Here is a 26,095-nt window from a genome sequence, read left to right as displayed (position 1 = left end):
GGCATGACTTATGAAAAAGCAAAACGTTGGAAGCAACCTAAATATCCGACCATATGGCACCGGGTAAATATGTAATTGTAACAGGCGACCGTTAAACTCGTGCTAAGAGGGGGCGCCTGGGTGGCTCAGTCGGTTAAGCGCCCGGCTCTTGATTTTGGCTCCGGTCAGGATCTCACGGTTCATGGGTTCGAGCCCCGAGTTGGGCTCTGCGCTGACAGCGTGGAGCCGGCTTGGGAAGCTCCCTCCGCTCCCTCCCTCTCTCTCTCTCTCTCTCTCTCTCTCTCTGCCCCTCCCCTGCTCGTGCATGAAGGCTCGCTCTCACTGTCTCAAAATAAATAAACATTTATACATAAGTAAGTAATTAAATCGTGCTACCATTGTTTAATAATATTGGAGAAGGTTACGATAAATGCTAAGCAGGGGTAGTAATAATAATATAATAATAAGCCTAAAAACGTATCCCAGCATGACTCCAGTGTTTATGTGACGTTCCTGCACCAGGCCGACTGCTTTAACAGACAACTCCCAGAGTTCAATGACTTAACACAACAAAGGGCCATCTCATCTTCCTGGAACTATCATGGGGACGTGGGGTCTCTGCTCTACCCGGGTCATTCAGGAAGGCAGGCGCATCCCAACTACTGGCTTGGATGCCCCCTAGGGTCTTGGAGTCCTTCGCTAAGTGCCCTGAGCTGCGGGAGGAGAGACGGCCCCGGGGGATCAAAAGATTTTACGGGCCTGATCCAGAAGCGGGTGATGCCACTTCCTCCCACCTTCCATTGGTCAGACCCTATCACGTGCCTCCCTACCTGCAGGGGCGGCTGGGAAATGTAGTCTAGCCGGGCGCCCGGAAGAGAAGGGAAGTAGGATTTGCTGAACACAGTAAACCCCCAGCAGTCAATACACATTGAAAAACATGCTGCAAAGAGATCATCACATTTTAACAGTAATTATTTCTGGGTGGTGAAATTAAAGGCATTTAAATTTTTTTCTTATGATGTGGCTTGGAATTTTTCAAATCTTGTAAAGTAAACATTTAGCGCTTTTACGGGGTGGGGGGAACCTTTAACCATTGACGAAACAGGGGCGCCTGGGTCGCTCAGTCGGATAAGTGTCCAACTCTTGATGTAGGTTCAGGTCTTATGGTTCATGGGTTTGAGCCCTGCGTCTGGCTCTGGGCTGACAGCACGGACCCTGCTTGGGATTCTCTCTCTCCCTCCCTCTCTCTCTCTCTCTCTCTCTCTCTTTCTCCCTCTGCCCCTCTCCCTCTCCCCAACTCACCCTTTCTCTTTCTGGAAGGAAAGAAGGAAGGAAGGAAGGAATATTGAAGTCCTATCCCCAGTACTTCAGAATGTGAACTTACTTGGAAATCGGGTCTTTTCAGATGTGATTAGTTGAGATGAGGTCTTACGTGAGTAGGAGGGGCCCTTACCCAATATGACCGGTGTCCTTATAAGAGGAGGACAGAGACCCACAGGGAGGATGCCAGATGACTCCAGAGGCAAGCCAAGGATCGCCAGCCCCCAGCAGAAGCTTGGGAGATGCAAGGAAGGGGGCCAGCCAGAGTCTCAGTCCCTCACGACACTGCTGGGACCCTGATCTCAGATTTGTACACTCATGAACTGTGACAGAATACATTTCTACCGTGTCCCGCCGCTGGCTTTGCGATACTTTGGTCCTGCGGTCCTGAGAAAGCCACACAGGCCCCTCCTTTCTCCCTCACGTCCTACTTGGTCTTGGCCAGTCTCGCCCCTTTATACTCCCGGGTCCCACATTCACACCCCTACCCAGCCCTCCCCGAGGACCCCAGACTCAGCTCGCTCATGGCCACCTGGTTGTCCAAACGGCATTTCCGTGGTAACTGAAACCAAACTTCTCTTCTTCCCCTCCCAGAACCTGTGGTGCCTCCTTAGCTAGTGGCTCCTTCTCTGGCAAGTGACCCTGGCCAGAGCCTCTGGAGTCATTCCTGACTCCGCCTTTTCTCGAAGGCCCCCATCCAAAGATGCCACCTTCCCCCTGCCAACCTCGTCCTCATCCTGGGTCCTGGTCCTCGCTACTCCCAGCTCAGCAGCTGGGGGGTGGGGGGGGGTGGTTAAAATGTAAATCAGATTACGTTCTGCTCAAAATCCTCCAGGGGCTTCCCACCTCTCTCCTGGCAAAAGCCAAAGTCCCCAAGTGGCTGACGCCCGCCCCCCCCCCCCCGCCGCGGCGCCCGACCTCTGTCCTCAGTCTCCTGAAGTCATTGCTCACCCCGACTCTGGCCACAGGGCCCCCTTTGCTGTCCCTCAGGGGCCCCCAGGAGCCTGTGCACTTACTCTTTCCTCTGTTGGACACTCTTCGTCCAGCTATGCGCGTGAATTGTCCCTCACCATCCTCCCGCCAAGCCTTTGCTGAAATAAACGTCACCTTTATCCTAGACCACCTCCAGCCCTCCAGCCCTCCCCCATAACTCCAGAAGGGGGCTGGATGAGATGGAGGAGAAGAGGGTTCCTTTTCCCGCTTGGAGCTGAATTTAGATTCCCCCCCACCCTCCCCCCCCCACCCCCAGGACGAGCCTGTACGCTTAAAAGTGGACGAGCTGTGAGCCACCCTCCCCACCCCGGTGTTCACTCCCCGGCCTAATCCTTGTCCCTCCCCAGACCCATTGCACACGCCTTTCTCAATCTCAGCCTGGGGCCACCCCCCCCCCCCCCCCACGACACCCTGGGCACAGCTTCAAGCCTCAGTGTCTCCATCTGTCAAATGGAGGCTTCCTAGCTGGTTCCTACCATTGTCAAGGCTGAAGGGGATGCCCACCGTCCGCCGTAACACCAAGAGGGAGCATCAGCCGACTCCGGAGGGGATCGGATTTTTGATGGTGGCCAAGCTATCGTGCTAGATCCTTCCAATATCATCTCGCCAAATGCTGTCGCCGGACCGGAGAGGACACTATCATTGTCCCCAGTTGTCTGAAGAGGAAAGCCAGCAGCGGGAAGCCCAAGGCCGTGCGACAGTGAAGGGCAGACCCATTTTGAGCCTGAACACCTAACCCCGGGCCACACTGCATCTTCTCCCTAGAGGTATATCGGGTTGAAATGCAGAGTCACCACTTCCGGCCTCCATGCCTCAGTCTCCTCATCTGCCAAGGGGGTGGCTGCCACCCTCCTGGACGTCGTTCCCACAGAGAAATGAGGACGCGTGCGGCCCCCCGGGAGCCTTGAGCAATGTCAAGTGTGCAAGGGGCAGCTGACGTTCAAAAAGTCAGCAAACGCCTCTTATTGCCGTCAAATACACGTCGCATAAAAAGTTCACCTTTGAGCCGCTTTGAAGTGGACAGCTCAGGGCATCAAGCACATTCACACCATTGTCCAGCCGACATCACCATCCGGCTCCAGAACTTTCTCATCTCCCCCAACGGAAGCCGAAGTGCTGTCCCTGGTGACCGCTAGCTTCCCCCGGGCCCCTCCCTTACTCTTGAAAAGGAACCTCCTGCCGGCACATCCTGGTGGGACAGGGCGGAGAGAGGAGAAGATGTCAACAGGCCAGCAAACAACAAGGAAGCATCCCAGAAGCTTCCGCTTCCGAGGGGGCCGGCCAACCCCCGAGGCCAACCCCCAAGGCCAACCCCCAAAGCCGGGCCAGCCACAGCCCCCCCGCCCGAGGAGGGGCCGCCCCTCCACTGAATGAAGGAACGGACAGATGACCACCACCCTTCCACACAGAAGCCGGGACACCCTCCTGGCCCAGGGTCCCTCCGGAAGCCCGTTCATGGTTAACCTCGAGGGCCTGAGGGTCTGCATCTATAAAAGAGGGCGCGGAGGACGGGTGGTATCTCCCAAGGCTGTGGTGAGAATCGGTTCACGAGGCGGTGGTACAGTACGAAGCGGAGGGCAGGGTGGCCCCCACTGTTGTTGCTGTTAATTTTATTCCATTCCACCTGCCAGCAGCAGGGCAAAGGTCCTTGTGCACCGTGAGGGAAAGGGCTTTTCTATCCAACTTTCCCTCTGCTTCCCAGAACAGCTCAGATGGTCTCCTCACCGACCCCCCGGAACCAAGTCACTGGGCGATCCCATGCTGGGCAGTGTGGCAAAAGTAGCTAGCCAGATGTCACCTTCGAGGGCTTGCAGTAGGGGGCAGGGGTGGGGGCACATGGGGAGGCAGACACAGGTCTCTTGAGCCAAGGTGGTCAGGGATGAGCACATTCAGGTTCCGGGGAAGGACAATAAAGGGACCCTGGGGGCGCCTGGGTGGCTCAGTCGGTTAAGCGGCCGACTTCGGCTCAGGTCACGATCTCACGGTCCGTGAGTTCGAGCCCCACATCGGACTCTGTGCTGACAGCCCAGAGCCTGGAGCCTGCTTCCGATTCTGTGTCTCCCTCTTTCTCTGCCCCTCCCCTGTTCATGCTCTGTCTCTCTCTGTCTCAAAAATAAATAAACGTTAAAAAAAAAAAATTAAAAGATGGCTAACCAGCTAACTTGGGGATGGAGAGATTATTCTCGATTATCCGGGTGGCGATGATAATCATAAGCATTCTTAAATAATGGAAGAGGGAAGAAGAGTTGGTGTCCAGGATGAGGAAAGGCTCAGTGGGCCTCTCCTGGCTTTGCAGATGAAAGGGAGCCTCCAGCCAAGCCACACGGGCAGCCTCGACACCTGGAAATACAAGGAAAGGATTCCTCCCCTCCAGCTCCAGAAGGAACACAGCCCTGCCCACCGCCGCCTTGGATTTAACCCAGGGAGACCTGTGTCAGACTTCTGACCCATAAAACTGTAAGAGAGTAGATTTGTGTTGTTTCAAGCCATTAAGTTTGTGGTGAGGCATCACGGCAGTCATAGGTTCAGCTGGCGATGGCGTGGGGGCTGGGAGAGGGGACATCTGGCTTGGGGACTGAGAAGATGGCAACACCATCAACCACAAGAGGCCACAGGACAACAAACACACGGGGACAGGAGTCTGTCTACTGCCCTGACCTGAGCAGCCCAGCCCAGGCCCTCGCTGGGCACAGAGCCCAGGGACCCAGGGAAAAATTGCGGGGGAAGTGTCCTTACATGGTCGCTACCGGAGTGAGGTCGCTGTTGTAGGATGAACGGGGATAGCAGGATCCCCCACAATTCCTTGGGTCGCATTTCTGCAGCATCAAAACAACCGCACTGTTAAGCTTTCGCTTCCTAAACAAGCCAGAGAAAGAGCATTTAAACCTCAAGGACTGAGGTCAGGGAGCGGTGACAAGCCCGGGGGCCGGGTGGGGTAAGGAATGACACGGTGGGGTCTCAGGGCGGAAATGCTGCCTGCGTACCCAGTTTTCCCTGGAGGAGGGAGAGCAGGTGGGACTGGCTGGAAACGTCTCCCTCCTCGCTTTCCACAGCAATTCTTGTTTATTTTTTCTTTCCTTCAAAATACAAAAAAAAAAAAAAAGGCAGGAGGTGGGGGACTGCTCCAGCTCGCGGGAGAAGCAGGCGGCTCATCCCTGCCCGGCCACCCGGCCTCTCCGCCGGCTTCGTTCCCCGCCTCCCCCGGCCCTTTGTCTGGCTCCCGCGCTGCCGCGCACATGGTCCCCTGTCAAATTCCGGGCGGCTCCGGGGGACACGTGTCGGGAAGTCTGCAGCTCCACCGGCCCCGCGTAACCATGGAAACGGCGGCCAATGGGAAGCCCGCGCTGCCCGCGGGGGCGGAGCCGAGCGCGGCCGGAGCGGGAGGGGCGGGGCGCGGGGCGGGGCGCGGGGCGGGGCCGAGGCGACGGGAAATGAGGGCGGGGCCCGGGTCGCCCCCGCCCCGCCCCCGGAGGTCCGAAGTGCGCGAGACGCCCACCCGGGGTTGTCCGTGGGCTTCTCTGTGCCGCGCGGTTTCGGGGACATCTCGACAGCGTCTCCTCGGCACCCCTGGGATTTTCTTTGCCTTGAAGTATAAGGTTAAGAGTCTATACGTCAGTAGATCTGGGTTCAGATCCTACCAGCAGCACTTAACTAGCTAGCTAGCTGGGTGCCTTGCTCAAGTGACTGAACCTTTTGTGCCAATTTCTTCGTCCGGTCCGCTGAGTGATCGTAAACCTGTACAGAGATAACAAGCAATTCGCCCAGCGTGGCACCAGCGTGTGCTCAACAAACAGCAGTGACCCGTCGTGAGGTCCTTCTCCTGAGCCTCCAGAAAGGAAGACTCCATTTGGGTGTGAAAAAATCCACCCTCTCTGTTTGGGGCTCCTGGGGTGCTGACTTCTGACTCATTTGCCCAAGGCTGGTTCCAGCAATGGCTCCAACGTGCCTGTCAACAAATGCAAAGATGAGCCTGGGGTCTGTCAGGGTCCCCTTGGCAGCTGCCAGCCTGCCAAGTCCCTGGAGGCTGGCGCAGAGCTGAGCACCTCCAGATTGGGGGGGGGGGGGTGCAGAAAGAAAGGAAGGTTCGTTGCCAAGGGCTGGGGGCCAGGAAACGATTTTGGCACCGTTGCTGACCAACCGGGTGACCCACACAAGTGTTTTTACCTCTCTGGGCAAAAGCATCTTGTAAAACAGTGAGAATGATACCTGCCGACCTCCCATTCAGTGTGGTGGAGAATCTGAAATGAGGAAATGGATTCTCAAAAAAAAAAAAACCCTCTGTTTGTTTCCAAGTGAGCCTGGGAGAGTTCCACAGAAGAAGTGGATGGCAGACTGCACTGGGAGGGACCCAGCCCCTCTCTCCTGGCTTCCCCAGGCTCAGCCCCGGGGCGTAGGACAAACATCCCTAGCCAGGAGCTTCAATTAGCAGGAATCTTTCTTTCGTCTTTATGAAGCAATGGAAAACGCATGCATGCATTCATTCATTCGTTCATTCAACAAAGCTTTCTGTGGGTGTGCTGTGGGCCAGGTGCTGTGCTAGGTCCTGGGGCTGTGAGCAGGGAGCCGAACCCAGTCCCTGCCCTGAAAGAGGTCACTGTCTGGCTGAGGAGACAGACATGAAAGAAAGAAACATGCAAATAAACACATGGCCACAAATATCCATAAATGCCCTGAAAAAACAAAAGGCGCAAGAGCCATAAGCATGAAGGCAATAAAAAAAACGAGTCTGGGGGAGAGAGCAGGCAGGGCAGGCCTCCCTGAGGAAGTGACATTTCAGAGGGGCCTGAGGACTGAGCAAGAGTCAGCCTGGTGAGAAGGGAGGAAAGGTATTTCAGGCAAAGGGAACAGTGCATGCTGCCTGGAGGCCAGAGGGGGCTGAGGCATTCACTGAAGAAGGTCTCTGTGACCCAGAGGCCAGTGACTGGGGAGGGGAAGGAGTGGGGGGAGGTGCGGAGGGAGGGGTGGGGGAGGGGTCAGCAGGTGCTGGCTTAGTCGGGCCCGGTCCCCTAAGGATGGTGACACAACATAAATTCATGGGGATTTACATTAAAATATACCTTGTTTTTCAAAGTCATCCCCTGGATTCGGCCAGTGTTCAACCTGGTCTCACCTGCCTTCTGCCTTTTCTAGTCTGAAGGCACCAGATGATTCAGAATCAGATGAGTTTCATTATTACTCAGCACACTCCACTGACTACGACAGAAAAGGAGACGCATTTATGGAAAGATTTGTAACACAAAGATTAGAATTAGGGTTCGGGGGACACCTGGGTGGCTCAGTCAGTTGAGCCTCTGACTTTGGCTCAGGTCATGATCCAGGTCATGATCTCACGGTTCGTGGGTTCGAGCCCTGCATGGGGCTCTGTGCTGACAGCTCGGAGCCTGGAGCCTGCTTCCGATTCTGTGTCTCCCTCTCTGTCTCTGCCCCTCCCCTACTGGTGCTCTCTTTCTCTCTCTCAAAAATAAATATTAAAAAAAAATTTTTTTTAAAGAATTAGGGTTTGGGTTGGGTTTTTGGTTAAGGGTAGAGTTGGTACAGGGTTTGGGCTAGGATTGGGTTGGGGTTAGATTTAGGGCTAGTGTTGGGGTCAGGATTGGGGTTGGGGTTGGGTTAGGGTTTGGAATGAGTTCCATTATCTACATTCCTATCGCTAGCACCCCATCGAGTATCTGGGACATAGTAAGGGTCCAGTAGGTATTTTTAACGTATTAATTACTGTGCTTTATTTCGAACCAGAGAGATACAGTGGTCAGGCAGCCTCCTTCCCTGGATATTCTGATTATTTATCTGTGTGTTGTAAACAGACGGGTAAAACTCACCTGCACGCCAAGTTTTTGTTCTTCTAAGACTGCACCAAAAAAAAAAAAAAAAAAAAAAAATCCTTCTACTGTGGGAAGCAAGGAGGAAGTAGTCTGTGCATGTCAATCCGGTGACCAAGGCAGGGGGACAGAGAGCCCGGGAGGCCACATACTTCAAAAGAGCACAGGTGTGGGGGTGAGAGTGGGCTCCTGCCAAAGTCCCAGCAAGGCTGAGAGGGCGTCAAGGAACTAGATTGGGCTGCAGGGTGGGCTTTGGACGAGGAGTTGGGGGAGGAAAAGCGTGAAGAGATGAGCCCCAGAGTTAAGAAGGTAGGCCGATCACGGATCATATAAATGTAACCCGAGTAGCTCTTGGGACCCAAGTGGCCCTGGCCCTGCAGAGTCTCATTCAAAGAAGCTTGAGACAGCAGCCACGTGTTATTTGGGGGGGGGGGGGGGCAAAATTTTTTTTTCTTGCAAAGAATATCAAGGGGGATCCAACTGCTACCCCTCGGCCACGCTGCTCAATCCCATCACCTCTTCCTCCAGGGCTAACGTATCATGTTTACTCCAGAACCCCTCACTTGCAGCCCTCCAAGTATGACTTTCCTGGCCTCTCTCTGCTCTCTCAGCACTTCTTTAGACAGCTCAACTCGGCCTCAGGGATTTCTCTGTTCCCTTTCTGATCTCCCCACTTCACAGAGCCCCCCCCACCCCTCACCGTAAAGAACAGTCCAGAGACGACCCAGCAGGGAGTGCACGCCCCTCCCCTTCCCCCCTGCTCTGCACTCCTGCCTCTCCCTGGAACCGGACTTGGAAGGATAGAGCTCTCTGCAGAGGGCAGAGAGAAGAGCTGAACAGGCAAGGTCAAGATTCTCTTTTATGAGGCTTAGGTGAGTGGGGAACGTTCCTGTGACTTGTCACAGTATAAAGATTGCACCATCTCCATTGGGCACTGGGGAGCTAGGGGAGGGTTTTGAGCCAGAGAGGAAAAGCAGTCGGATTTGTGAGCAAATCTTCCGCGGGGGCAGGGCTCTGTGTGTTTTGGGGGTGATCCCCCACCAGCCCCTGGAAGATCGTGGTTAAATATGTGATAAGTGAAGAGGTCAGTGATGGGTGAAGGGGTGAGTAGATGAATGAATAAATGAATGAATGAATGAAATAGTGAGCTTCATGAGCATTCTGGATTTTCATGCAGGCCTCAAGGACCCCAGGACAATTGCACCCTCTTTGCGGCTTCTTAAATCCTTATTCTTCCCCTTTATGCCAACCAGCTGGGACCTCCTGGTAACGACCTCCGGGCTCCCAGGGGCCACGGGACCCCTCCCGCACGGTGAAGCATCTGGCCTGGCTCCACCAGTCTGCTGGGAACGGCCCATGCTCCCCTGGGCAAGACCCGCAGCGCCCGGGAAACCTCCCAGTGCTTCTGGCCCTGGCTCTCATTCTGCTTTCCAGCAACACATAAAAATAGCTTCAAGGACACACAGGGGGCGGGAGGGGGGAGACCTGGTCCCTGACTTCCAGAAGAGCTAAATACACGCTCCCATCCCTCACTGTCCAAGGGCCCCCTGCTGCCCATATTAATGTGGATTTGAACCTGGGTCTGTGTCTGTGAACCTCAGGCCTAAACTTGCGAAGCGCCGCAGCGAAGCTCCTCAGCGGCCCCCCGTCACCCAGCTTGGGCCAAGAGGGACAGATACAGACGTGCAGGAAGGGCGCCCGCAATCCCTCCCGCTGCCAGCTCAGAGCAAAAGGCCTGCAGGGCCCTGGTGCATGACTGGAGGACGAGGTCTGGAGAAGCCCAGAGCCTGGGATAACCGAGCAGCCTGGCTGGGGCGGGGGCAGGAGGGAGGAGGGGGCAGCCTGGCTTGGGGGGAGGGGAGGCAGAAGTGATTTAGCAACAGGCGCGCGTTAGGAGCACAGACTGCTCCCGGGGCCATGGGCCGGCGTCCCCTGGAATCCTTACAATCCCATGAAGGACTTACCGTGATTTCTCCCCATTATACGGATGAGCAAAGCGAGGCTCGGGGAGGGAAGTGACCAGCCACGCAGGGAGCTGGGTAGGAGCCAGGATTTGAACCCAGGGGGACTCAGGAGCCTAGACTCCTGCCTCTGCACTAAAGGAATGGGCTCAAGGTAGAAGCCAAGGGTGGGGGTCAGTTTTCCTCCCCGCCTCCCAAAAGCCCCAAAATAGGCCTGCTTTCTTGATGAAGGTCTCCTCCCCCTCAGCTCCACAAATACCCACGTTCCCAGGCCGAACCCAGGGCGGGGGCCCACAGGCGCTCGCGCCCAGCGGGACCTATTTCTGGCCGCAGCCCGGGGCCAGCCACAAGCGGCCTTCTGTCGTGGCCTCGGCCACAGCCCACAGCCAAGGCCCAGGCCCTGGCCGGGCCTCCAAAGGGCCCATTGTCCGGCTGCCTGGGCCGCCAAGCCTGGCTCCTGGACATCCGGAGTGGGGGGCAGAGGGTGACCTGGGCACAGTGGACTGAGGGGCCTGTGTGAGAGCAGCGGCTGACTCGAAGGACATCCCAGACTCCACCTTGGGACGGCCTCAGGCCGGCCTCAGAGAGGCCCTGAGGTCACACACACGCACACACACACACACACACACCCCAGAGGTGACAGCTGCAGCTTACAGCCACCACAACCACCGGGAGTAAGGAGACAGAGCCAGAGATTGAGAGCCGGGTGGGTTGGGATTCTAATACTGACTCCTCCTGAGCTGGCCGTGAGACCTGGGCAGGCTCTGTGAGCCTCAGTCTCCTCATCTGTAAAATGGGACAGATACCGCCCCTGTTTTACCAGATGTGCAAACCCAGTTTCATAGAAGCGGCTTGTCTGAGTCAACCCAAGCAGGCCTTTTACATACATACATACATATCAAGGAGGCTTTCGGGGAGCCTGGTTGGCTCAGTACGTAGAGCATGCTACTCTTGATCTCGGGGTCGTGAGTTTGAGCCCCACGTTGGGTGTAGAGATTACTTCAAAATAAAATCTAGGAGCGCCGGGGTGGCTCAGGCAGTCAAGCATTCGACTTCAGCTCAGGTCAGGATCTCACGGTTCGTGGGTTCGAGCCCCATGTTGGGCTCTGTGCCGACAGCTCGGAGCCTGGAGCCTGCTTCGGATTCTGCGTCTCCCTCTCTCTGTGTCCCTCCCCCGCTGGCACTCTGTCTCTGGCTCTCAAAATGAAATAAACGTTGAAAAAAATTTTAATAAAAAAAAAATAAAATCTTAAAAAAAAATGGTTTTCACTAAGAACATTTTCAAACACCCACAAAAGTAAGGAGACAGGAGTATGATAAGTCCTCCTGCTCCATCATTCAGATTCAATAATTACTGAGATTTTGCCACACCTGCTCTATCTACCCCCTTTCGATAACAATTTTGTTGCTGTTGCTTGAAGCTAATTTAAAGCCAGTCCTGGACATGTCTTTTCATCCTGCCCCAGCTCAGCATCCCTCTAAGTACACGGACATGCTTTCATATAAACACCTGGCAAAATTAAGAGCAGTTCCACGGCGTCGTCTCCTACCCAGGGCATAATCGAAGTCTCCTGATATTCTCATCAATGTCAGGTTCCAGGCGATCGGTTTGAAGTAGGATCCAAGGAAGATCTAACATGTGGCATTCGGTTGTTACATCCTGTTACTTTTTTAGAAAACGTGTTTTCTTGTCACTGACTTATTGAAGAAACGGAGTCTGTTAGTCCTCTGGAATGTGCACATCCCAGATTTATCTGTTTCCAGTTCACAAGCTCTCCAGCAATGCACGAAGGTTCCAACTTGTCCACTTCCTTGCCAACACTTGTTATCGCCCATCTTTTTTATTTCGGTCATCTTCGTGGGGGTGAGGGAGCAGCTCGTGGTTTTGATGACTAGTGATGTTGAGCATCTCTTTGTGTGTTTATTGTAATTTGTATGTCCTCCTTGGAAGAATGCCCATTCACGTCCTTTGCCCATTTTTAAATTGTATTATTTATCTTTTATTATTTTGTTGGAAGAGCTCTCTACACATTCTGGACACAGGTCCTTTATCAGATACGTGATTTACAAAATTTTTCTCTCATTCTCTGGGCTGTCTTTTCACTTTCTTGGTGTCCTTTGACGCAGAAAGTTTTAAATTCTGGTGAAGTCTTATTTATCTACTCTTTTGCCCCTGTGCTTCTGGTGTCCTATGCCTAATTCATAGGGTCATGAAGATTTACTCCTACGTTTTATTCTGAGAAGTTTATAGTTTTAGCTCTTATATTTAAGTCTATGGTCCATTTTGAGTTAACTTTTGTGTATGGCGTGAGGTAGGGATCCAACTTCATTCTTTTGATGCGGGTATCCAGTTGTCCATACCATTTGGTGAAAAGGCTACTCTTTCCCTATAGAATGGTCTCATACCCCATGTCTAAAATCAATTGAGCATAAACGTATGGGTAGACTTGTGGACTCTCGATTCTATTCCATCCATCTATAGTTTACCCTTATGCCACTGCCGTACTGTCTTGATTCTTGTAGCTGTGCAATAACTATTCAAATCAGAAGGTGTGACTTCTCCAATTTTGCTCTCCTTTTTCAAGATCATTTGGCTTTCTGGGTCCTTCACATTTATGGATAAATTTTAAGATGAGCTTGTCAATTTGGCCAAAAAAGCCAACTGGAATTTTGATAGGGACTGCATTAAGTCTACAGGTCTGTCTGTTGGTATTGCCGGCCATAAATTTAAACTTTGAACTGGATTGGACCCCAATGATCTATAGCTCTGACCCCAAGCATCCACAAAGACCCTGCCCTGGGCATCCCTCAAGGGCTGAGGGTCCCATACTCTTCTGTAGCCAACCCCAGACCCCCAGAGCTTCCAGGCAAGCTGCTGCTGGATCCCATCTACCCTCAACCTTCAACCGACTTTTGGAGTCAAAATGCAGAAGTCAACACTTCCTGATGTTAAACTCCTTCTGTAAGTTATGGATACCGGGCAAATCTTCACAAACCTTAATTCTGCCCAAACAGGGAGCCAGCACCTTCCCCAGCTGAGGCCCAACAGAACCAATAACCCTCACAAGCCGGTCTCCTCCTCATCTGCCTGCAGCAGAAGCTGTTCTGTTTTCTGGGTCATTCGATGCTTGTTCTTCACCCACAAAAGTCACTCACCTCTGAGGGCGTTGGTGGCGGGGGGGGGCAGGGAGGTTCCCAGGCAACAAAAACAATTGCTGAGCACAAGGACCCTAACCCTGTCTCTCTGTCTTGTAAATCTCCCAGGCAAGCATTCAGCAGATGTACTGCTGGGTTGTGCCAGGCGAGGTGGAGACTGAGGACTTGAGTCCTTGCGTCCAGAAGTTCCCAGGCCAGCGAGGGTGACAAGAGCACCACCTTTAAGCCTGTACTCGGTGCCAGGGGCTGTGCACCTAGCTCTCCTGAGTGCTTAGTACAACCCCATGAAGCAAGTGCGGTCACTACATCGTGGATGAGTACATATCTTTATCAAAATATATCATTCGAGTAGCTTGCGCCGTCGGGCCTATGCAAGGGGTGGATGCTCAATGGCCACAAAGATTCTCTAGGTCCCTGCCTCCTTGGAAATGCTCCCCAGTGGGACAGGCAGACCTTGAACAAGAAAGACGAGGATGCGAGGGAAGGGGGGTCACAGCATGCAGGTAACACCACGAGTGACAAAACAGAAAAGTAACAGGAGGGACCTGCTTCAAGTATGTTGACTGGGGAGGTACCCTCTGAGGAAGGAGGCCATATTCACACCGAGACTTCAAGGCTGAGAAGCAGCCAGACGCGCAGAACGCGCGGAAAAGCATTTCTGGTAGTGGAACCACCAGCACGTAACCCTGAGGTGGAGGCTGGACAAAAGGCTGGTGTGACAGGTGTGCAGTGAGCAGGGGTGTGGGTCGGGGGGGGGGCGCTGCGGCCTGGAGGGTCCAGCCAGCTCCAGACAGTGCCGATTCGGGGAGCCCAGGCTGAAAGCGGGAAGGAGGACGGAGGCCGTTGGGAGTTGAAGCTGGGGCATGACAGGCTCTGTTGTGTGTGTAAGAAAATCAGACCCCTCTGTGGAGGCTTCCAGAAGGGAGACAGTGATGATCCACTGGGTGGTGGCTGTGGGGATGGAGAGGGATGCGGATTGACATAGGCAGCGGCTGGATGTACAAGGAGAGGAAACCCAGGAAGCAGAGATGGCCCTGAGGCCTCTGTCCGGAGTGACAGCTGCATCCCAGATCAGACCTCCGGGCTCCAATCTTGTCTACTTCTCCGAACTGCGCCAGAGATGCTCCCGGAGCTCCAGGCCACGTCCACCCGCGACAAGGAAGGTGGCCCGGCTCCAGACGCAGGCGAACCCTCCCCTCACCCTCTTTCCCGCTGCCCCACTTGGCAGGAGAGACGGGGAGGAAACGTGGTTTCTAGTCCAACTAGCCGTGTGGCCTTGGGCGGTCACGGTCCTTCCCTGGGCCCGGGTCATTAAATTATCCGCCCCACCACGTCCTCCGTAACTGAGACCAGGTACGGGGATATAGAGGAGGCATTTAATCGGCTTCAAAGCGCATTACAACGTGCGAGAACGTTAGCGCCGCCCTGCAGGTCCCCGTAGGAATCCGTGCTTCTCCGTCACACTGTCCCCCAGCGGGCTTCTGCGGGCCATCGGGATCATCCCAGGGCCTAATGGGGGCCCCATCACGTTCTCCTCTGCTGAAGGGGAACCGAGGCACCACGATCGGCCTGAAATCTCACCAAAATCGGGGTGGAGGAGTGAACCGCAAATACCACTGCCGGCAGACCCCGTGGGGCGCCCACTGTGTCCGGCTCCACGCCAGGATCCTGCACGGATTGCCACACCTCATCTACATCACCGGGCTGCCCGGCAGGCGCTAGGCACCAGGCGGTCGGGACAGAAACCGTTGGCCCTTCGAGGTCCCGCCTACCGGGCGATCACCGTCATCTGTGTCTCCTGCTTCGTCTTTGCTCTTGCCATCATTGTCCACGTTCCCGAGACGGGCGGAGAAACTGAGGCAGCCCGGAACGCCAAGGGGCTCCATTCCACCCTGCCTGCAGGGGAGGGGGGCTGTGCAGGTGTGGGAAGCAGAGGGGGGGCCTTGGAGCTCTCCCACAGGCCCCGGGCCGCGCCTCCCTTGTCCCGGAGTAAGCATGTGATTAAGTAATCTTATTATGAAAGTCCCACATGATCAGACGCCGGGGTTACACTTTGAATGAAATTAATTCCAAGGTTCAACCAAGTCCCTGAGTGTTTTCCTTCCAGGGAAGGTGGCGGGAGGGAAATGATCTGTGTGTTCCAGAACCCCAAGGAACAGGCTCCAAGTCCCGATGCTGCTGGAGGTCCGGGGGGTTGGGGGGAAAGGGTTGGGGGGGAGGGGGTTCAACCCATCATCGCTCACCCCCAAATTCCAGCCACCTCAGTGGATGGTCCCCCTTGGATGCCCCCAAAAATGTGTCTTGGCTGAAATTGGATTCCTCATGTACCTTGTACAGCCCCCTCACCTACACCCACCCCTGCACCGCCTGTCGGACAGGTTTCTCCTCCAGAGGCCCCCCCTGCATCTGACACGGTCCCCCTCCCACCCAGCACACCAGGTCCTAAGCTGGGCACTGGGAGACCGTATCTCCGGCCCTTAAAAATGCTGTCCCTTCCCTGCGGCCTCCAAGGACAGGCCTCCACCCAGGGGATAAAGGACGTGCCACATACACCCTACCTGAGCCCCACCACCCTCCTCCGAGGGGCAGCCAGGTATGGGGTGAGCGGAGAGCTGGGAACCACCGCGAGGCCAGACGAGCAAACAGCCTTTCTAAGAGCCCTCGTTCTGCTGATGAGTCTGGAACACGGCCCGAGAACAAGAGAAGGGGGTCTCGTGGTTCTCACCCATCGCTGTATCCCCAGCACGGGGCCCTGCACACAGGAGGTGCTCAATCAATGCTCCAAATAAATGTTTGGGGTCTTTCTTATAATTTTTTTTTTTAAGTGTTTCTTTATTTTTGAAAGAGAGAGCGCAAGCTGGGGAGGGGCAGAGGGAGAGGGTATGCCCCGTCTCAGGGAATGTTCTGAGATACAGAATACGGCTTCCTCTATGTTACAGTGGGTAGACTAAGGGGTTAAATCATTCCCTCAGGGGGCGCCTGGGTGGCGCAGTCGGTTAAGCGTCCGACTTCAACCAGGTCACGATCTCGCAGTCCGTGAGTTCGAGCCCCGCGTCGGGCTCTGGGCTGATGGCTCAGAGCCTGGAGCCTGTTTCTGATTCTGTGTCTCCCTCTCTCTCTGCCCCTCCCCCGTTCATGCTCTGTCTCTCTCTGTCCCACAAATAAATAAAAACGTTGAAAAAAAAATTAAAAAAAAAAAACAAAAAAAAAAACACCTCCTCCCTCCAGTATCTTCTCCTGTTACTGGGACCTACAGCCCCAGTTCTTGATTTCGGGGCCGGGGAGAGGGCCCGAGCATCAAGGGAAGTGTGTGCCAGGAGGAGCCTGGAGCCATTCTGCGCAAAGGACGGGGCAGGTGCAGTGGAGGGGGAAGAAAGAAAGAAGTGTCCTCTGTCCAGGCACGGCCAGTTCAGTTGGGGGTAGGAGACGGGTGTCCAAAGAGCTGGAACATTTGACAGTGTTAGGGCAGGAGTGAGAAGTCATCCGTCCGTCCATCTATCCATCCATCCATCCATCCATCCAACAAACATTTGCTGAGCCCACAGCCTAATGGAGTGACAAACAGGGAAGCCGGTAACGACAACCCAATGTGGTCAGTGCTGTGGTGGGGGATGTACAAGGCACTGGGGGAGCCCAGAGGAGGCACCTGCTCTAGGGAGAGGTAGGGGTGGAGTAGTCAGGGAAGACTTCCTGGAAGAGGTGATGTCTAACCTGAGACTTAGAGGGCAAGCAGGACTTAGCCAGGCCAAGAGGTGGGAAAAGGCAGCTCAGCCTGAAGGAAACAAACAGCACTCACCTATACCCAGAGGTGAGTGGCCCTCGGGGACCAGAACAGCTCAGTGTGGCCAAAGCAGAGAACACGGGGGTGGGATGGGGGGAGTGCGGAGGGGTACATTTTCCGAAGAGGGTGGCTGGGGCCAGATCTTGGTCCCAGGACCCTGGAGACACAGTTAAGAGTGGGATCTTTATTGAAGGGCAGAAAGCGCCTGTCAAAACTTCTTAAGAGAGCAGACCTGTGGCCTGATTTCCTGTTCGGAAAGATAACCCAGGCTTCTGCTGAGGGCAGGGCTGGGTTATTCTGACCTGGCTTCTCAGGTAAATTAATTTGAAATACCTACACCTACTAGAGAGAGACAGACACATTTGCAAAAGCATTAAACGTTTACCAAAGAATGAGAAATTTCCAAACCGAAAACCGAAAGGGAAAATAGGACGGGGCACCCGGGTGGCTCATTCCAAGTGTGTGTTTGACGCAAACAAAATTCCTTTATGGAGGAAAGTAACTTCAACCAGAGCTTTAGATGATCCCTGTGCTGAATTTTTCAAATACTGTGATCAATAGACAGAGAAAACTGGGCATACAAGAACATAAGACACCAATGAGAAAACAAACAAATGAAAACACTTACAAATATACTTGCAAAGGTTTCAGACACTGGAATTAACATACAACTATCTTTACTATGTTTTAAATAAAAAGGGGTGCCTGGGTGGCTCAAGTTGGTTAAGCGTCTGACTTTGGCTCAGGTCATGATCTCGTGGTTCACAAGTTCGAGGCCCACGTCGGGCTCTGTGCTGACAGCTCAGAGCCTGGAGACTGCTTTGGATTCTCTGTCTCCCTCTCTGTCTGCCCTTCATCCACTCACACTGTCTCTCTCTCTCTCTCTCTCTCTCTCAGAAATAAATAAACATTAAAAATCTTTAATATAAATAGAATAAACAAACACAAGCATGAAACATCACTGGAAAACATAAAATTATAAAAAGTGACATAGCAAATTGACAAAAGAACCACACAGAAGCCCTAGGATTGAGCATTATGAAAATTGAAATTTAAAATTCAGAGACTTTAGGGGCACCTGGCTGGCTCAGTCAGTGGAGTGTGTGACTCTTGATCTCGGGGTAGGGAGTTTGAGCCCCATGATGGGGGTAGAGATTACTTAAAAAAAAAAAAAAACTCAGGGGCGCCTGGGTGGCGCAGTCGGTTGAGCGTCCGACTTCAGCCAGGTCACGATCTCGCGGTCCGTGAGTTCGAGCCCCGCGTCGGGCTCTGGGCTGATGGCTCAGAGCCTGGAGCCTGTTTCCGATTCTGTGTCTCCCTCTCTCTCTGCCCCTCCCCCGTTCATGCTCTGTCTCTCTCTGACCCAAGAAATAAATAAACGTTGGAAAAAAAAATTTAAAAAAAAAAAAACAAAACTCCGAGACTTTATTTCTTCAACCTGTTGGTCATGGTCCCATGCACACTAATCAATTAGAATGATTTCTAATCATTCATTAAACTGCACGTTTGTTTCTCACTCTACTGCAAAGCTATATGTTTATAATTCATGCGTTTCATGCCCGTATGTTATACTTTTTAAATTTTTTTAAAGTTTCTATTTATCTTTGAAAGAGAGAGACAGAGACAGAGAGAGACAGAGTGTGAGTAGGGGAGTAGCAGAGAGAGAGGGAGACACAGAATCGGAAGCAGGCTCCAGGCTCTGAGCTGCCAGCACAGAGCCTGACGCAGGGCTCGAACTCACGGACCGCAAGATCATGACCTGAGCCGAAGTCGGATGCTCCACCGACTGAGCCTCCCAGGTGCCCCTATGCCCGTAGATTTCAAAATAATAAGGCATTGAAAGCACTCGATGGATGGGTTTAAGAATGGATTAAATGCAAGCAAAGAAAGAATTAGGTCACAAGATGATATCCCGAATGCACTGCAGAGAGATGGGCCGTGCCCAGATGATGGGCAAGCCAGAGTTTGATTGGAACCCCAGAAGAGAGAGAAAGGAGCAGGGACACTGTTTAAAAGACAATGGCTGTAGGGGACCTGGGTGGCTCAGTCGGTTAAGCGTCCGACTTCCGCTCAGGTCACGATCTCGCGGTCCGTGAGTTCGAGCCCCGCGTCGGGCTCTGGGCTGATGGCTCAGAGCCTGGAGCCTGCTTTGGATTCTGTGTCTCCCTGTCTCTCTGTTCCTCCCCCGTTCATGCTCTGTCTCTGTCTCAAAAATAAATAAAGCTTTAAAAAAAATTTTTTTTTAATAATAGAAAATAAAAGACAATGGCTGATAATTTTCAGAACTGACAAGAGGCCAAACCATACAAGAACCCCCCAAATCCCCAGAGAGATCAGTAAAAAGAATCCATACTTGAATTCATCATCGTGGATTGCAAAAATCCAAAGGGAAGGAGAGAACGTACTTAGCAGCAGGTAGAGGAAAAAAAAAAAAACAACCAACCAGCGAACCCTAGTTAGACTGACAGCCGACTTCTGGGGAGCAACCATGGAAGCCAGGAGCCCTGGGCAATAGCGTCCTCCTGGAGTCGTCTATGCAGTGAAAGGACACTCAGGCTGCATGCGCAGGGACCAGGCCAGAGACCGAGCGGTCAGCCAAAAGCTGGGCCGATGGTGGCCAGATCAGCAGCGATAGGGAAGGAGAAGGATGGACGGATCTGGGGAGGGGGGGGAGGGAGCAAGGGTGAAGGCCAAGTGTGGCTGAAGGGGGCCGCTCGGCTGGAGGGGCCCGACCGAGATGAGATGGAACAGGGGGAGCAGGTTTGGGGGTGGATGGGCTCGGTTTGGGATGTGGTCGTCGCAGAAAGTCAAGGCCATTGGTACCCAAAGGAAGGGAGTCTCCTGGGCAGAAGGGGGACGGGAAGGATTCCCAGCGGAAGAGGCAGTGCAATCAGCTTTTGAGGGCGGGCGGCCGGCAGGGGAAGACCTACAAGGTGGCAGCCTGCAGAGCCCGGCGCCCATGGCTCTGGGGCGCAGCGAGGGTGCCCGGCGGGAGAGGGCAAGGCCGGGCAGGGAGGCAGAGGGGGGGCAGGCTGTCCGCTCCCAGAGCAGCAGCAACCAGCAGAGTTTGGTTCATGACCGGTGCTCGGCCAACACTTGCCGGACAAACGGAGTGGTGACTGCGCCCCCCCCCCCCCCCCGCCCTCCGCACGTCGTGGGTGACTGGGGTCGGGGTCAGTGGTGAGGCCGGCGTGCAGCCGGTTTTCCTTTTCCATCCTGGTGCAAAAAGCCACGCCTGCTCCCCTTCGGCTGGGATTCCCAGCCCGTCATTATGCCTCCTGCAAACGCCAGCAGGCATGGCACCAAACTGGGAAACTGAGGCAGTCGGAAGCCAAGAGTGCTCGGCTTTCTGAGGTTTGGGCTTTTGGGGGGAGGGTGGAGGGGGAGAAACCCCCCCCTGCCTGACCCCCTCCCACCCTGCAGACGGCTTCCACGGAGAGAGAGGCACCTACTCCCATCTCTCCCTGGCACAAACAGGAAAAGCATCAGCGCAGCTTCCTCAGGGGTCCCACCTCCAGAGCTAGATGCACAGCCATCTAAGGACAGAGACCCTCTCCTCTGGGAGGGAGGACCCCCCCCCGGGGGACCCCGAGGCCGGCGAGGGCAGGAGAGCTGAAGCTTCCTGGAACCCTCCTGTCCCCGCCTGCCTCGCGGCTGCTCATTCCCACAGAGTCTGTGGGCTGAGGCTCCGGAGTGCGACTCACCTCCCTCCCCGCCTCTCCCTGAGTAAATGTCAAGTAACATTAGCTACCCCATCTCCCTCAGCAGCACTCCCCCCCCCCCATTTTTGGTGGTGCTGTTTGCCTCGGCTGGATCAATCAGCGTTCGGGGAGAAAATAGAAACCCTTTTAGATCCAATTAATGAAAATTGGGCAGCAGGAATGTGCCTGTTTAAAATTGCACTACCCGGGCAGGGAAAGGACTACAGAGGCGGGGGGGGGGGGAGCGGGGGGCAAGAAGCCAGCTGCCCGCACCCCCCACCGACCGCTGCCAAGCCAGGACCCCTCTAGCGTTCGGAAGAGAAGCCCCAATTTCTGAGGGAGAAGGCTGGTAGCACCCCCAGACCGAGTCCTGGTCAAACGCTGCCCTTGTGGGCACAGAGCCAGGAACAGCCTCTCTGCCGTTTCCTGGGAAGGCGTCCTGGGGGGACGGTGAATGATGAGAGATGGAGGGAGATACTTTCCACATCAGACGAGAGCCGGGGACTCAGAGTGAAGGCTCTTGGGGGAGACTCGGGGTCCGGCCTAGTTTGTCTGCCTAGTGGGAATTGAACCGGATGCTTCCTGGACCCACCCGGCATCCCTCCGGCCTCGTGTCCGCTCCAGGTGGGGACAGGTGCAGGCAGGCTTGGACGCCACACACGAACCCTGTGCCCGCGGTGTGTACCCCCCTAACCCCGCAGCGTGGGACAGCAGCGGGAGCCCTCCCTAAGGCATGTGTAGTGGGAGGGCAGGGAACTTCATGCCCCCCCGGGGCAACCCTCTGCCAGTGGGGGTTGGGTGCTCCAGGAGAAGGCGAATCCGTCCCTGAGAGGGCCCAGACGCCCGTCCGCCCCTGAGAGGGCCCAGCCGCCCGCGGTGGCTTTGAGCCCTATAAGCCCCAGCCCTGGCGGGCTTCTCAGGGTCCATCTCACTCTCTCGCCCCCTCGTGTAGCCCCTTGGGAGCACTTCCCAGCAAAGGACGCGCCCTCGGGTCCTCACCAGGCTCTGACCCCAGAGGCCAAAGCTAACAGCGGCCTTACGAGCATACGTGGTGACCACGGGAGAAGACGGTGGCACGGTGGAGACGTGACAGGCCCAGCGTGTAGCAGGTGCTCAATTAACAGGTGCGGCTTCCCGGGGCAGGCGGAGGGTGGGGGGCATCCGTTCATTCGCTCCACGCACGGACAAGAGAGCATCCGCCTTGTGCCAAGCCGGGGCTCGGCTCAGAAATGGCACAGTCCCTACCCTCGAGGAGCACGGTCTCCCGGGGCACGCAGACGAGTCGACCAAGGGGCGTAAAGCCAAGGGACGGGGGTGATGTCAAAGCGGCAGAAGGGGGTGGGGTGCGATGAGCGAAGACAGGGGGACAGCTCCTGAGCCCCCCCCCCCCCGGGCGGGGTGGAGGAGGAGGGGCCAGTTGTGGGGAAGGAGACGGGGGTGCTTACGAGGCAGACGAGGCAGGAAACGTCCCCCCACGCGGCTGATGGCACCAGGTGGTGGGTGAAGGTGGAGGGGGACGGGCAGGGACGAGGCCGTAGGCCGCGTCCCCGGCAGCCAGGCCCTCGCTGGCCGAGGGGTGACGCCTGGCTTCTGGTGCTGGCAGAGGCACCCGGCCGAGCGCAGGACAGATGTCCCTGCACCCTGCCAGCAGCAGCTGGGGCTTTTGTGCAGCGCCCGGCTCCAGAGAGGTGCACACGGGGCGGACCCCAGCTGTGCCCAGGTTCCACGTGACTCTGCCAGGTTCAGAGAGGGCCCCCCTCCGCCGGTGCCAGCCCAGAGCCGAAGGCCCTGCCAAAGTCCTGGCACGGACAAGAGGCGGCATCCGGAACATGCTGTGCAGCCGTGCGGCTCGGCCCGGCTCAGGCGGGTGCGGGCAGCCGTGACTGCACATCCCCGGGGGGCAGGGGGCACCCCCCAGGGCACTGTGAGTGCCCCAAAGTCCCTCTCTCACTACCTCTCACTGCTCTGCTCCATTCCACACAATCACTCAGGAACCCCGGGCCAGGAGGGGCTCCCCCATCTGGTAACGCCCCCTCTGGAAGAAGCCACCTTTCAGGGTCGCCAAGAGAGCGGTGGGGACAACAGGGGGCTTCAGCCCAGAGGGGACACGCGACACTTCCTCTCTCCGCCCATTGGCCGCCACCTCAGCCTCGAGCAGCGGGGTGAATGCTTAGGGCGGGTCCCAGAGCCGGTGGCCTCACCGCCCAGGGTCTCAATCTCTCCGCTCGTAGAGGAGGGACAAGGGTGGTCTCTACCTCCTCCCCCCGAGTTGGAGTCGGGGTTAGTGAAGAGGTGATATCAGCAAAGCGCGTCCCCCTGCGCCCGGCCCCCAAACGGATGTCCCCCGTGTTTGTGGGTTCTTCACCATCTTTGACCGCAACGGTTATTAGTAGGAACTAGCAGAACATTCTCTTGCATTTTCTCTTATTCGATAAAAACGGAGGGGCACCCGGGTGGCTCGGTCGGTTGAGTGCCGGCTTCGGCTCAGGTCACGATCTCGCGGGTTGTGGCTTCGGGCCCCACATCGGGCTCTGTGCTGGCAGCTCGGAGCCTGGAGCCTGCTTCGGATTCTGGGTCTCCCTCCCTCTCTCTCTGCCCCTCCCCCCACTCACACACTCTCTCTCTCTCTCAAAAATAAAGATTAAAAAAATTAGGAAAATTAAAAAAAAAAAAAAACGGAGCTGGGAAATGCAAGGGCAGGAGCAGGAGGGGCGCCTGGGGGGCTCAGTCGGTTAAGCGGCCGCCTCTGGGTTTCCGCTCGGGTCATGACCTCGGTGAGTTCGAGCCCCACCTCGGACAACGGACAACGCGGAGCCTGCCTGGGATTCTCTCTCTCCCTCTCTCTCTGCCCCTCCTCCACTCGCTCTGTCTCTCAAAATAAATAAACTTAGAAAGAAAAAAAGAAAAAAAAAAAAAAAAGCATGAGCCGAAAGGGAGGAGGGCTGGGTGTCGTCAGTGTCACGTGACCGAGGGCAGACACCATGAGACCCGCCAAGAGCCACAGACCCTGACGCCCCTTTGGACGCGCTCCACATGAATTCTGGACAGCCGGGGTGGAAGCTGTGAAGTGAAATGACAAAAGCTGAAACGCACCCAAAATCCCGGACGTGCCACGTCGACGACCGCACCTCAAGAGACCAGGGGGTCTCACGACATTCAAGTCGGTGAGACGTTCGCACGCTCCCCACGAGTTGTCTTCAGGAACAGAGATGTTGAAAGGAAAGGATTCCTGTCACAGGATGTACCCCCCCCCCGGCACAGTGTCAGGGGGGGGGGGGGGGGGACAGAGGAAGCGATGACCAGCTCCCGGTGGAAGTCGGCTTCACAGAAGAGGTCACATTTGGGCTCGACCTGAAAGGGTGACAGTCACGTGCTGGAAAAAGGGACGCTAACTGACACTGAAGGTCCGCTCGGCCCCAGCCCTTCCCAAACCCTCTGTCCCCTGCCCGCCTCCCGTCACAGAGCCTAAAAAGCCAAGTGCCTGTTTCCCGGGCATCTCTGACAACCAGAAGAGGCCATGGGGCCATGTTCCGGTCAATGGTACATAAGGCAAAATCCGCAGGGGCCTCCGGGAAAAGATCTTTTCCTCCCTGATGAAAGGCGAGAAGCCCTGGAGGAGAGCACTGTCTCACCTCCCTCCCCTCCCCTCACACACACAGCTTCGCCTTTCCCACTTGGAGCTGTGGCCCAGTGCAGACATGGAGCTTGGGGCTGCGGCAGCCATCTTGTCACCAGGAGGGTGATGCCCGGAGCTGTGGCAGCCGTCTTGTCACCATGAAAGATGGACCAAGAGAATCAGAGAGGCCACCCGGGGTCCTGACCCAGCCCCTGTGGCTAAATAAACCCTGCAAACACCAATCCTGGTTTTCTTTTTTAGGTAAACCTGCGCTGGTCTCATGGTTTAAGCCTCTGGGGGTTAGGTTTTTTTTCCTGGTACCTGCAGTTAAAGGCATTTCTGAAGGATACAAGGTCGTGCCTCATAAGGAACTCCAAACAATGAGCAGACTGCTTCAAGAAGCCAGCTTAGGAAGGGAAATAAATTCCCATTTAGGCAAAGGATGTTTTCATCATAGTATCTAAAAGCAGAACCAAGAGTGTCCCTAAATGACACCAAGTCTAAATGCATCCAGGGCCCCTGGCCACTTCAGCCGGACCCCACCGCCTCCGGCTTCGCTGTCCTGCACCTCACCCACCCCCCTCCCCCACTGTGCTGTAGCCCGCCACGACACGTGGCTCCTTAGACACCGCAGGCTGTGCCCCACCCCCAAGCCTTGTCCACCAGGGCCCCGCCTGCTGTGCCCGAACCACTACCCTCCCTGGTCGGCCCAGGCGGCCCCAGCAGAACACCACAGGCCCGGGGGCTTGCCCGACACGGACTTATTGCTCGCAGTTCTGGGGGCCGGGAGTCAGGACCCGGGTGCAGGTGTAGAGGAACAGACTGGTGAGGGCTCTCTTCCTGGCTGGCAGACGGCCACCCTCTGGCTGGGTGCTCACATGGTCTTTCTGGACGAGTCTGTGTGGAAAGAGGAAGATCTCTCTCTTCCTTCTCAGGAGCTCACTGACCCCATCGTGAGGCCCCCATGGCCCCATCTAACCCTAACCGCCTCCCAAAGGCCCCATCACCAAATACCATCACTTTCAGGGCTTCAATATATAAGCTGGCGGGGGGGGGGGGCAGGGGGGGACATAATCTAGCCCACGGCCCCTCCCAAGCTGAGCACGAGCTTCCTGCCATCTGGGCTACATGCCAATGCACGTCCCTTCTAAAGCCCCCCTTGTGTCTTAAGCCCTTAGAGAGCTCCTGCCATGGGCCCAGTACTGAGCTTGGAACCGGTGTTACAGCTGGGATCAAGACACGAGGTCACAGCTAGCAGGGGACAGACATAAACCCAGCACACGGTTCACTAACTGCTCAATTAACTGTGACAGGTGAAGGCAGGTCAGGTCCAAAGAAGCATACAATTAGGGCGCCTGGGTGGCTCAGGCAGTTGAGCGTCCGACTTCGGCTCAGGTCATGATCTCAAAGTTCATGGGTTCGAGCCCTGCGTCAGGGTCTGTGCTGATGGCTCAGAGCCTGGAGCTTGCTTCCGACTCTGTGTCTCCCTCTCTCTCTGCCCCTCCCCCATTCGTGCTCTGTCTCTCAAAAACAAACAAACGTCGAAAAAGAATCTTTTATAAAAAAGCATCCGATAGGGGAGCCAGCCTGGGGGGTAGGAGAAGGCCTCCCCAAGGAGGTGACAGTTAAACTGAGAACCACAGGACAGAGTGAACTTCTTCCCCTGGCTAAGGTTGCACAGGTGACCTTGCTTCTCTGAGCCTCGGTCTCCACCTCTGTGAAATGGGGGTCCTGGTGACCCTCCCTCACAGGGTCAGTGTGGGGCTTCC

General features: G+C 55.5%; 2 long non-coding RNA genes across 2 annotated transcripts; both read right to left on the bottom strand.

Annotated features, from left to right (window-relative positions):
* Positions 1 to 4,380: 4,380 nt before the first annotated feature.
* LOC121034456 (uncharacterized) lies at positions 4,381 to 5,676 on the bottom strand. The gene is made up of 3 exons (XR_005792435.1): positions 5,277 to 5,676; positions 5,029 to 5,148; positions 4,381 to 4,632 (listed from the first exon to the last, which is right to left on the bottom strand). It is a non-coding gene; the product is annotated as an uncharacterized LOC121034456 (long non-coding RNA).
* Positions 5,677 to 5,785: 109 nt separating this feature from the next.
* On the bottom strand, positions 5,786 to 7,547 carry LOC121034455 (uncharacterized). The gene is made up of 2 exons (XR_005792434.1): positions 6,457 to 7,547; positions 5,786 to 6,238 (listed from the first exon to the last, which is right to left on the bottom strand). It is a non-coding gene; the product is annotated as an uncharacterized LOC121034455 (long non-coding RNA).
* Between the last annotated feature and the right edge of the window lie 18,548 nt (positions 7,548 to 26,095).

Source organism: Herpailurus yagouaroundi, unplaced genomic scaffold, assembly GCF_014898765.1.
Source record: "Herpailurus yagouaroundi ecotype Mexico unplaced genomic scaffold, PumYag 160, whole genome shotgun sequence".
NCBI classification, from domain to species: domain Eukaryota; kingdom Metazoa; phylum Chordata; class Mammalia; order Carnivora; family Felidae; genus Herpailurus; species Herpailurus yagouaroundi.
Note: the sequence above shows the minus strand (reverse complement) of the source record. Positions and strands in the feature narration are given on the sequence as shown.